This window comes from Juglans microcarpa x Juglans regia, chromosome 2S (genome assembly GCF_004785595.1).
Source record: "Juglans microcarpa x Juglans regia isolate MS1-56 chromosome 2S, Jm3101_v1.0, whole genome shotgun sequence".
Classification (NCBI taxonomy): Eukaryota; Viridiplantae; Streptophyta; class Magnoliopsida; order Fagales; family Juglandaceae; genus Juglans; species Juglans microcarpa x Juglans regia.
The window spans coordinates 16,601,347-16,614,683 of NC_054597.1; the positions used below are offsets into that span (position 1 = coordinate 16,601,347).

Sequence of the window (13,337 nt, forward strand, 5' to 3'; positions counted from 1 at the left end):
ATTAAAAACTATTCCCCTCCTTAGCAGCAACTTGAGTACCTAATCCAAAGAGTTCTCCCAGACCCTGATGTTCGAGCCTTGATATTAAAACAACCAATCACCAAGAGTTCAGGCCTACTATACCAATGTTTAAGCCTAACAATGGCCTTCTCAGTCGTACCATCTTCCTGTCATAACATAACCCTTAACCCGCCTTTCAATTTCGAACAAAACAAAATAAAATAAAATTCTATAAATAAAATAACATACGACAAAATGCATAAAACCAATGAAGTAGTTCACCATAAAATAAATATAACAATAAAATAATCCGCCATAAAATAAAACAATTAAATTAAAATGACATACAAATAAATAAATAAACAACAAAATTATTATACAATAAAATAATTAAACAACAGAATTATTATACAATAAAATAAATAAAGCCAATAAAACCATACTCAACCAAAGGTAAACACTAATTAAAACAATAAAATCAAATAAATCAAATAACATCAATTAACATAAAATAAAATAGCAATAAACTCATAATATAAAATAAATAACTTAACTTACACCACTTAAACAAAAATTTTATTATTTTAAAATAATAATAAAAATAATTTTCTGGTACTATCCTAAGGGACATGTGGTTTTACCCAGAGCCGAACTGCTCTGATACCACCTGTGGCGCCCCCAATCCCCCTTATATAAATACACAGGGATCGAGACGCCAGGATGGTGACAACACGGTCACACATCCCAACGAAGTGCCAGTGTGTGTACATGCAACAGTGTTCAAATAAAATAACGCAGCAGATAGTCAACTAAGTACCAGAATTTAATTACAATCAAACATCAGTAAAGATTTAAATAGCAGTTATACAGTCATCCATAAAATAATTTACAATAGTTTTAAAAGTACAAACGAGTGATCCCAGATCACTCCTCAGGCGGAGCCGTCTCCTCAGGCTCGCCCTCCTCGTCCTCATCTGCATCAAAATCTGCGATACCACAAAATGGTCTCGCAGGTAAGTATAACCCAAACAACAACGTAATATAAAATGAATTAAACGCAACTAACATGCATGCACATGAAAACATGCATTTTTCCACAAAACATCATTTTCCCCGAAAATGATAAATTTCCCAACACACACCAAAATCTCATTTTGGTCCAAATTATCCGTAAAACATTTTCCCAGAAAATGATTTACCCAAAAATCAACTCGCACTATTTTCCCAGAAAATAGTGCATTAATCCCAAATGCACCATGCATTATTTCCATATGCACCATGGTCTCCCCTATGGACCATCCGCACGTCCTGGCTTCGCAGCGGTGTTCAGTTACGCGCCCAGCGCGTACATGGCCAAGCACTCACACTACGCAACGAGCGATGCCCAGTTCCGCGCCCAGCGCGTATGTGGCCAGATATCCTCTAGTCCCCGCCAGCAGAAGGACCACGGAGTCGGCACGAGACCATCTCGTCCGATCCCATTGTCGCCCGGCGACAATCCAGGGGACGTTACTCAGTATATTCCGCTCCCGAGTAACCAGAGGAGCTCCACCGAGTTAATGCCCCATCTCGGCTTGGGGTCGTGATACACACGCACCAAAAATATCATCACATAAAATCATAGCTTTTCAAATCACATGAACATGAATGCAATACACGAAAACCCAGTTTTCTTTTACAAACATGATCATGCATGAAATAATGAAATGCACATGTACCAACACAATATCCAAACCAACAAATCCAACCAACCCATCAACAACAAATATCCAATCAACCAAATCAACCAAACAACTCCAATCACAAATCCATCCGACCCCCGAACTCCTCGGACTCAGTCCGGCATGCCAAAAACACAGTGAAATGGGTTAGTGCAAAAATACATTTAAATTACGAAAGTTCTTTGGAGAAATACTTACAGTGCAATATAATAATTTTCCGAGGATCACGAAGTTGAAAAAGGCGACGTTTGAGCAACACCACAGTGTAAAATACACTGTGACCGTGGGTCACAAATACCAACTTTCAAACGGAGGCAAACGAAGACCCAAGATTGATAGGGTAGGGCCTAGGGAGGTCGGTGAAGCTAGTGGTGGTGGTGGTTTGCCGTGGGTGGCGGCGAAATGGGCGGTAAAAGACCAAAATTCCCAAATCGGAAATGTGGATGGTGGAGCTTCACCGGTGGCGGATCGGAGCTGGGGTTGGGTCCAATGGGTTGCTAAGAGGTCGAGGATGAAGTGGTAGGAAGATGGTGGCCGGAGGTGGCGCGACGGCGGCGCTGGAACGAAAGTGACGCCGCGGCTTGAATGGGCTCGTGGTGGCTAACGGCGGCGCGAATGGAGCTGGAAACGGAGGTGTGGCGTCGCCGGTGGCTGGGGAAGCTGGGGAGCCGGGCGGTGTCGACCACCGCCGGCGCACGGCGGCGGGCTGGGGGAGAGATGAATGCACGGCGAGAGAGAGAGAGTGAGAGGGAGCTGGGTCCGCGCGCGGGGAGGGGAAATAAGGAGGAAAAAAAAAAAAGAAGAAAAAAAGAAAAGAAAGAAAAGAAAAGAAAAGGAAAAGAAAAAATAGAGGGAAAAGAAATGAGGTCCAATCCTCATAACTTGGGTCACAAAAATGATCCAACGGAAACGATTTCAAAACCTCAAGTTAAATAAAATAATTTAAACGTAATGGTAAAGTCAAATTGAAATAATTAAATTCCACGGTAATTAATTTAAATATTAAAAGCAATTTAAATGCATAACAATAAATAAATATTAAGAAAGCATATAAAAATAATTTCCACCAAATAAAAATCATAGAAATAAACTCACTAAAAATCCAACCAATTTAAAATAAGAGAAATTATTTTAATTACATAAAAATAATTCCTTCAGTAAAAATACACTAAAATACGGGGTGTTACACAAGTAATCGATCAACTTCTTGATATAGTGTTAAAATACGATTTACAAAAAAACCACGAAGTTGGTGTGAGTAAATTATCTTCTATGGAGGTTGATGACCTGCTACAAAGGTAAAAGGTAAATCAAAGGTCGATGAGATAATGAAATTAGAGTCTGAAGCTGAAAGATCTGCAGGGCTTGCTAAGGTGACTTTGGTCCTCAAGTTATTAAGTGACGTTCCTTCTGATGTATGCACATGCAGTTGGAGTTATACTCAAATGGGATTTGAAAGGTGGAGAAATCGAAGGAAAGAAAAAACCAGAGAGGGAAAGGGGAGAACAAAGGAGGGATTGCGGTTTATTTGAAATGACTCCGTTTTCATTTTGCCTCATGGGCACTGATGCCACGGTAGGGACGCAACGCGGTTGTCTATAGAATTTTTTAATAAATAATGAATTTCTACAAACTCCATGGACTTGCTTTTCAAATCACCCTCCACTAATGTAGAACAGAAACTATCACCAGGGATCAATAGGTCTTTATTAAGCTTGTAATGTAAGGCTAGGGTGACGGCTACAAAGAAAATGTAGAATTCAAACAAAGCAAGAGAACTTAAGTTTAAAGACAAACAGAACAAATAGAGTAGTCTCACTTCTAACACAAGCATCTCTTCTCAATCGTTGGGAATCTCTCACAATCCTCTCTTTATTGTACTTTCAAGCATCTATTTCTTTACACCTCTATCCAGTAGGTCAGAATTTATTTTCTTTCTTTCTTTTTTGAAATAAACCATACATTTTTTTCTATCTTAGTGGATGACTCTCGTCGGCCTTATTTTATCAGCCACACAGTAGACGAGTTGGCTTTTCACACCCCAAACTTATAATTTTGATAGTATGGCTATAATTAACTTTACTTGTAGACCTTCTACCTTTCTTGTCTTTCATGCTCTTGTAAGTCTATAACTTTGTATAAACTTAGTTCTCTTGAAATGTAAGGAAATCAGTGCTTAAGCTCAAATAGGGTAGGCAATATGAGGTTTACAAGAAAGAAAATAAAAATATAAGGCCAAAATATAATTCAATAAAGCCCAAAGGGGTGACTAGAGATAAAGATAATAAATAGATAAGGTTGAAAGGTTCAATCAGTCCAAATAATATCTTAATCATTTTCCCAGTAATATTCTGTCTAGGATTTCACATTGAGTATAATCAAACAAGTTCTATAGTAAGTTGAGACCATAAAAATTCATAAAATTCATATAAAATTTCTCTAGATATGCAAAACGATTAATGATCATTATAAGCATTCATTGAACATAAAAAATTATCAAATTAAGTGTCACAACCCCGTCCTATTACTAGAACGGGATCACGACGCGTGACCTGTTCTTTCCTTATTATTATTAGTGCTATTTTATTTATTATTATTCTTATGTCTATGTATATACTTATGTATATTTAATTTTTTTTCTTTTTGTAGAAAGGGACATGCGTGAACATGTCGTGCCTGCACTCTGTACTTCTAATTTAACAAGGATACCTGATAAACAGTTTCTTTAATATTCTGAATAAAGGACTCTCAGAGTCCATCATCCATTTACCAAACATAACAGTCCTAAGGAAAGGGGACTCAGTCCCTACAAACCATACAAAAGGCATTTAACCATCTTATGTGGGGTTACCATCACCCCACCATAGAAGTTATGCCATTACCATCACCCCACCATAGTATTTACATCATCCGCATAGGCATATTGTTTATAAGTCAAACCAACAAAACATCCCGACATGGGACCCATCATAGAACATAAAATGAAAACATAACTATCTTCATCATGGTCAAACCATCAGGGAGACCCTAAGCATCAGCTCCACCCTCCTCCGCAGCGCCCTGCTCCACAGCCTCATCGTCTGTACCTGGACGTTTAAAACATAAACACAAAATGAGTCTAATACTCAGTACACCATGCCGTTAACTTATTACTCACATAATCCTTTCTTTTGAAAACATGCATACATAACATTTACAATTCTTGCCATCACTTTCATGCATAAATAATTTAAGAATTAACTATCTTTTCATGCATAAACAGTCTAAGGCATAGCTATACTTTCATGCTTAAATATTTCCTAAGTGCATTCTTTACTTTACATTCCACTTTCATAGGCCAGTACACACTATTACGCCCTGTGTGTTGGGGTTAGCGGTCTTTTAGACCTGGATCTCGCCCGTGGCCACAGGTTAGGAATCCCTTTTTATAGGAGGCAGCACCGGGTGTACTACCAGTACTACTTACCCGGCATTGCAATCTGCCATTCTTTTGGTACCCTTTTATTCATATGGCCGTTACGTACATTCATACATTCATGCTTTCATTTCTTTTCCTTTCCTTTCATTAGAAAAATCACGTTTTCATTATCTTCATTTAATGCCAGTGCGTATGCATTTCTTTAAAAAGAATGTTCCATGTCATGCTACATATAGGTAAGGCATAATTACTTAAGAGAGAGCATGCATAAAATCTCATGATGCATTACTTTACATACACACAATGATAATTATTGAGGTACTTAACAGGGGTTACCAAGAAAGGCTTATACATACTATACATGCATCTATTCTTTCATAAGAGAAACATTTGGAAGGAGAGAGAGAAACTTTTTCATAAAAGAGCTTTGTGTGTAAGGAGTATGGTCATAGCTACTTACCTCGATGATTTACACTTAAGTTCCTTGATTCTTGAAATAGACTCCTGTCCAATAAAATGAAATGAACGTATTAAAAATTCGTTCATATCAAGTCTTTCTATCTGACATCCTCACGTGCTCACTTAATCCCATATTGGAACTAAAATGTTTTCCTTAACCCATTTAGCTACAATATGGCACTAATTCAACCCTTAGTATCCTTATTCCAATCTTTAAGAAACCCATGAAAGTACGAAGATGGCTTGTTGTCCCTTTTTAAAGACTACTATTTTATACACAAGGGATCGGTGACGGTAGGGATTTATTTAGGAAGAGGTAAGGAACGAAGAGGTACTATAAATCTGGAATTTCATAAGGAAAGGCATTTTGACAGTTTTGCATCATCATGTGGAAGATAGATCCAACAAGGGGTAATACTCATAAAAGAGTCGACTTTTGTCACTTATTCCTCAATGGTTTTTCATGCTAAAGTTTATCTTTAGTTAAACCAAGAAGGGGTGAAGTTAAGCAAGGTTAAGTGGGCTGGTTTAAGCTTCCAAAACAGAATATATTTTTAAGTTTCCATAATACATGGACAGCTAGCAAATCCTCAATGCTTTCATGGTCTTAAACACCCTTTACTCAACCAAAACTCAATCATATACTTTAATATCTCAAGAGTAGTAAATACTCAAGAAACCTTATGTACATATATTCTGAAAATAGTACAAATAAAGAAACACAACTCTTGGCAAAATAATAATTCTTGAGATAAGCTTACTAATTTGATTTAAAAGTCTTAGTGGCTTTACTTAGGCCATAAATCTTAGGGAAAACATGTCTAAAACTATAAACTTTAACTCCATAAAATTAACATGTAAAGGCATAACTTTAATAAATTAAAACATGGCTTAAGCTTTGATAAAACACAAGGATGGACTACTATTTTTGCTTTGTGTAACACACGGTTGGAACCCCTCAAAACAAAGCCTAAACACACACACGGCTAGAACCATAAAACAGCACACACAACTAGAACCATAAAACAGAACACACACACCCACACGGCTGGAACACCAAAACAGAGTAGAGCATATCTCACAAACATATTCATTCCTCTATTCGGCTACCACCCAACCAAAGTGACCAATAGAGGGAAAAAGAGAAAACCCAACTCACTACACAGCAATCGGGTCCCATAGATTCTGAAGTCTCAATTTACAAAATTTCTCATGGAAGCACAATACCTGATTGGGTCCCTCTTGAAGCCACAGAAAGCACAGCCACGAAAAAGGAAGAAGAACCCGAAAGTTTTAGGCTGAAACAACAGAGAAATTTCACAAAACAAACCCTAATTAAAACCATAGGTCTAAGATTTCGAAACTAGAAATTGAAGCCATAGAAATCCACTTACACGGTGGATCTTTCCTTGAAGACTTTCGGTGGAAGCTTAAGTGTACAAAAATGGGAGGAATCGGCTAGAAGAAATGAGAGAGGTAGCGCGATTAGGAGAAACCGAAGGGTTTTTTGTGTGGATGAAAGCTTGAGGAGTTGCTCTCTCCCTCGTGTGCCTTGGAATCGACGGTGAAGAGGAGTGAAGAAGAGTTTTTTCTGGTTTTTGTCTTGGAAGCCGTCGGTGGGGTAAAGGGAAATGAGATGATTTTGTTTTCTCTTGCCTCTTGAACCCAGCGTGTAGGAGACGAATGAAGAATTCACTTAGCTTTTTGAGGAAGTCGACGGGTGAAGAAGGGATGGAAAGTCAATAGGCTTGTTTCACAAGCGAAGGGGCTGAACGGTTAGGATTAAACCTTGGGAGATATTTTCTTCTACCAACCCGTCCAAGGGTTGAAAGGGTTTGGGTCACTTCTCAATTAAATAAAAAATAGAAGGCTTAAAGAAAAATATTATAAAGTCTTAAAATATATTCTTAAATTATTCTTTTTCACGACCTTCATAAAAATAAAAGCACACACTCCTTAAAATAAATAATGAGATAATAAAATAATAAAAATCCTTATTTCAAAATATTGACTTAAAAATATTAGTAGATGACGTAGAGACCCACGTGGTAGGATTCAGATATTACATTAAGCAAGTTCAAGTAAAGAATTAACAACTAGACTTAAGCAATGAGATTTTTTCTAGAAATTATAATCAATTTTAATTATATTCTTATCATTGGCATTTTATTCATCAAACTATATTGTTGTTGTTATTATTATTATTATTATTCTTTTTTTGAAATAAATAAAATAATTTCATTTCCCCCAAATTTAAATATTACATTGTCCTCAATGGGAAAGTGGAAGAAAAACTAAAGAAGAGAATGAGAGAAGGTAAGAGATGCTCTCCTGATTTTTTTTTTTCTATTCTTCCAATTGAATATTTTTCTTGAAAGTGTAGCCATGTACCCCTTGGAGATTTCCCCGGTCTCTTCATTCCTGCAAGATGAAGGCAAAATAGTAGAATTAAAAAAAATAAAGCTTAAAAGAAATAAAAACTTGGGTTGCCACCCAAAAAATGCTTTATTTAAAGTCTATAACTAGACATTATCCTCTCATCATTTATCACTGGCGAGATTAATGGAACACTTTTTTAAGTTAAAGTCTCCATCCACATAGGGTTTTAATCTCTGACCATTTACTTTAAATGTCCATTTTTTCTCATGATGGACTTCAACCGTCCCATAGGGAAATACACGGGTCACCACAAATGGTCCTGACCACCGAGAGCGCAACTTTTTTGGGAAGAGTCGAAGTATTGAGATAAAAAATAAAACTTTCTACCTGACTTCAAATTCCCTTCTTAGAATATGCTTATCATGCCATTTTTTAGTTTTATCTTTGTAAATCCGAGAATTCTCATAAGTATTATTGCGGAACTCATCCATATCATTGATTTGCATTATTCTCTTCTTGCCAACCACTTGTAAATCAAAGTTCAGTGTTCTCGTAGCCCAAAAGGCTCTGTGTTCTAGCTCCACGTGTAGATGACATGCTTTTTCATAAACGAGCGGATAAGGCGACATCCCGATCTGTGTTTTGAATGTTGTCCAATTGGCCTATAGCGCATCATCCAACCTTCTCACCCAATCTATTCGAGAGATACTCACGGTCTTCTCAAGTATGCGCTTCAGCTCCTGATTAGACACCTTGACATGGCCGCTCATTTGAGGATGGTATGGTGTCGTCACGTGATGGGTAACTCCATAGTCAGTAGCACTTCAAATTAGCGATTGCAAAATTGCTTCCCGCCATCACTGATTATGGCCCTTGGAGTGCCGAATCGAGAAAATATATTTTTCCGTAGGAAAGTCACTACGACCTTTGCATCATTGATCGGTAAGGCAACCGCTTCCACTCATTTGGTGGCATAATCTACAGCTACCAAAATAAATTTATTAGAATATGAGGAAGGAAAAGGACCCATGAAATTTATACCTCAAACATCAAACAATTCAACCACTAAAATATTGTTTAAAGGCATCTCATGTTTCCTATAAATGTTGCCAACCCTTTGACAATGATCACATAAATTAACAAAATTAAAAGTCTTTAAAAATAGTTGGCCAATAACAGGTGCATTGTAAAAATTTCATTGCCCTTTTTGCTCCACCAAAGTGGTCAACCACTTCCAATGAGTGATAGTGTTTGAGTATGCTCTCCATCTCCTCCTCTGGCACACATCTCCTGATTATATGGTCCGCGCAATGCCGGTATAGAAAAGGTTCCTCCAAAAATGATATTTCAAGTCGGAGAATAACTTCTTCTTTTCTTGATATGTCATCTCGGTCGGTAGAATTATAGACACCAAATGTCGGCATACCATGGAACGACTTCTATAGCCATTAATTATTCATCCAGGATGGTCTCATTAATTGGAAATTTCTCCTTGCTAGCCGCCTCTTTAAGCTCAAGATGAGATAAGTGGTCGGCAACTACATTGTCAGTAGCTTTCTTATATTTTCTTTCCAAATCAAACTCTTGTAAGAGCAAGATTCATCTTAACAGTCTCGGTTTGACATCCCTCTTTGACAGCAAGTATTTAAGAGTGGAGTGATCGGTGTAAACGACCACCTTTGAATCTATCAAATAAGAACAAATTTTGTCAAAGGCAAACACAACCGCTAACAATTCTTTCTTAGTACTAGGATAATTAAGTTGAGCTTCAGTTAAGGTCCGACTTGCATAATAAATAACATGAAATTTTTTTATCTTTTCTCTACCGCAAAACAGCCCCTATAGTATCACACATTAATTCAAAAGCTAAATTACAATCTAGTGATACAATGATAGGTGCTGAAATTAATATATTTTTCAATGTTTCAAAAGCATGCAAGCATTCATCAGAAAACTCAAACCAAGTATCTTTAATCAACAGATTGCAGAGAGGTTTAGTAATTTGGAAAAAATCCTTGATAAATAGACAATAGAACCCGGCGTGATCCAAGAAGCTTCTCACGCCCTTCACATTGGTCGGTGGTGGGAGTTTATCAATAACTTCTATATTTGCTCGGTCGACCTCAATTCCCTTGAAGGAAATGTGGTGGCCAAGCACTATTCCCTCCTCAAGCATGAAGTGATATTTTTTTCAATTTAAAACAAGATTTGTCACATTGCATCTCTGCAAAATCAAAGATAAATTAGATAAATAATTATCAAAAGAGTGACCAAAATCGAGAAGTCATCCATGAAGACTTCTAAAATTTTTCCCAACATGTTCGAGAAGACGAACATCATGCATATTTGGAAAGTGGCTGGCGCACTGCAAAGACCAAAAGGCATGCGCCTATGTGCAAAAGTGCCATAAGGACAGGTGAAAATGATCTTCTCTTGATCCTTGGGAGCAATGGCTATTTGATTGTAACCGGAATATCCATCTAGAAAACAGTAGTAAGCATGGCTTGTAAGTCTTTCTAGCATTTGATCAATAAAAGGTAATGGGAAATGGTCTTTCCGATTAGCATCATTAAGTCTTATATAATCTATGCATACTCGTCATCCCGTGATCGTCCGCATTGATATAAGTTCATTGTTGTCATTGAACACGGTTATCCCACCTTTCTTTGGGATGACTTGTACCGGACTTACCCATGCGCTGTCCGAGATCAGATAGATAATCCTGGCATCTAACAGTTTCAGTACTTCTTTATGCACCACTTCTTTCATGGATGGATTCAGTCTCCTCTGGGGTTGGACGATCGGATTAAAATTATCCTCCATTAAATCTTGTGCATGCAAATTGAAGGACTAATTCCTTTGATATTCGAAATGGTCCAACCCAAGGCCATCTTGTGTTCCCACACGACTCTCAGCAATTTTTCCTCCTCTACATCACTCAAGCAGTTGTTAATAATAACTGGAAAAGTTAGAGTCTTGGCCTATGAAAGCGTAACTTAAATTTGACGGAAGCAGTTTGAGTTCAAGATTTGGTGGTTCCTAACTTGGAGATGTCGGCCGAGATGAGTTTAGTTCATCCACTTTAGGTTTTATTGAAGGAGGAAATGATGGTGTAGCTTCTAAATATCTCTCACACTCCCTAACCTCTTCATATTCAAATTTAATAGACATAGAGTAAGTAAGACATAACTCAAATGGTACATTTGGAAATTCAACTCCATAAGTCTCATAGCCCATTACCAAGTGTCGGTCACTTATTTGAAAACAAGAATGTACCTCAGGAGGAAATTTCATATATTTAAATACATCAAAAGTGACCTGCTCCTCGCCGACCTTCAAAATGAGTTTCCCTTGTTGTACATCAATTAAGGTTCTCCCTATCACAAGGAAATGTCGGCCTAGTATCAAAGTTGTATTCCTCCTCCATATCGAGCACAATGAAGTCGGCCAGGAAAATAAACTTATTAACTTTCACCGGTGCATCCTCAATGAGTCATCTAGGGTATTTAATAAATCTATCCGCCAACTGTAGAGAGATGGTGGTTTGCTTTGCTTTTCTAAGACCCAGTTTCCTGAAAATAGAGAAAGGCATTAGATTAATACTTGCCCCTAAGTCACATAAAACTCTATCAAAATAGGAGTTTCCTATAGTACAAGGGATCATGAAATTCCCCGAATCTTTCAACCTAGGTGGCAGCTTCTTTTGTAAAATTGCACTCCTCTCCTCGGTCAGCATTACAGTCTCATGCTCCTCCAACTTCCGCTTGTTTGATAATACATCCTTAAAAAAATTTGCATATTTAGCATTTGCTTTAAGACTTTAACATGAGGAATATTAAAATACAATTGCTTAAATATACTCAGAAATTTACAGAACATATTATCAATCTTATTTTTTCTTAATCTTTGTGGAAAAGTAATTTGGAAATCATAAATTGAAGGAGAATAAGTTTCAGATATAAACTCATTGGATTTCTTGGGTTTTGAAGCCCCTTTATTCTCCTTAGTCTTCTCAGTTTGCCGGTCGGTTGCATCTCACTCTACTTCTTTCACCTCGGATCAGCTTCCTTCATCTCAGACTCCACTTTTTTGGAAGCTTCTTCATCTCTCTCGATACTTACTGTTTGTAGCTGGTCATATGTCTGCCCACTTCTCAATGTTATGGCTTTAACATGTTCTTTCAGATTGGTCACAGTGTTGCTCGGCAAAGTCCCTGCTGTGCTCTTAGTAAGCGTGTTTGAGAGCTAACCAATTTGTGCCTTAAGATTGCAGATTAAAGTCGAGTTGTTTTAGATCACCATATCAGTCTTTTGAATGTACTGTATAAACACATCCTCAAGTGTCGATTTTTTCTCTTGCTGGGGAAACTGTTTAGGTGGTCTAGCTACCTCTTGATTGTTGCTCTAAGAAAAATTGGGGTGATTTCTCCATCCAGGATTGAACGTGTTTGAATAAGGATTGTTTTGACGTTGAAAATTAGACACGTAATTAGCTTGTTCGTAACTCGATTGCGCAAAAGGATTCCCCACTTGCCAATCTACACTTGAATGATGTCCTGCACAATGATTACAAACAACATTAGTTTGAATAGCATTAACATTCATCTTACCTAGTTGTTTAGATAAAGTCGTCATTTGTGCCGCCAATGTAGTAATAGAATCAAGTTCAAAAACTCTAGCCGCCTTTCTCGGCATTGCTCTTTCTAAAGGCCATTGATAATTATTTGATGTGAATTCCTCCAAAAGTTCATAAGCTGCTTCATGAGATTTACTCATTAGAGCCCCTCCAGCTGCTGCATCAACCAAAGACCTTTTTGTAGTTCCCAAACCATTGTAGAATGTTTGGACTTGAAGCCATGCCGGAAGGTCATGATGAGGACACTTTCTCAATAAATCCTTGTATCTCTCTCATGCCTCATATAATGATTCAGCCTCACATTGGATGAAGGTAGTAATATCATTCCTTAACTCTTTTTTTTTTTTTTTTTAAAGAAGAACCTTTTTTTTTAAAGAAGAGTCGGTAGCCACACATATAGCGGTCTCGTTCCAAGTTTATTAATAACCCCTCATTTATGGCAGAGGAATAACATGGTAATATCATTACACTTAGAGATTTACAAGATATAACGCTATAAACTAACCCAAAACCAAGTGTCAAAATAAGCCAAAACAACCTAATAAAACCAGCAAAAAACAAATTCTAACAAGCCTAAAACGAAAAACCAACAATACTCGAAAAAACTAAACAAGCCTGAATAAAAAGTGAAAAAAGCAACAAAAAAAGCAATAAAAATTAGCAACAGCGTAACAAGGGAAGACCCAGCTTGCCCAAGTGGATTAAACCTCTCAGCAACCTCGGCA

At 37.3% G+C, this 13,337-nt stretch overlaps 1 non-coding gene across 1 annotated transcript; it reads left to right on the top strand.

The window, feature by feature from the left end:
- The first annotated feature begins 12,840 nt into the window (after positions 1-12,840).
- On the top strand, positions 12,841-12,947 carry LOC121253746. The gene has a single exon (XR_005938467.1). It is a non-coding gene; the product is annotated as a small nucleolar RNA R71 (small nucleolar RNA).
- The last annotated feature ends 390 nt before the right edge of the window (positions 12,948-13,337 follow it).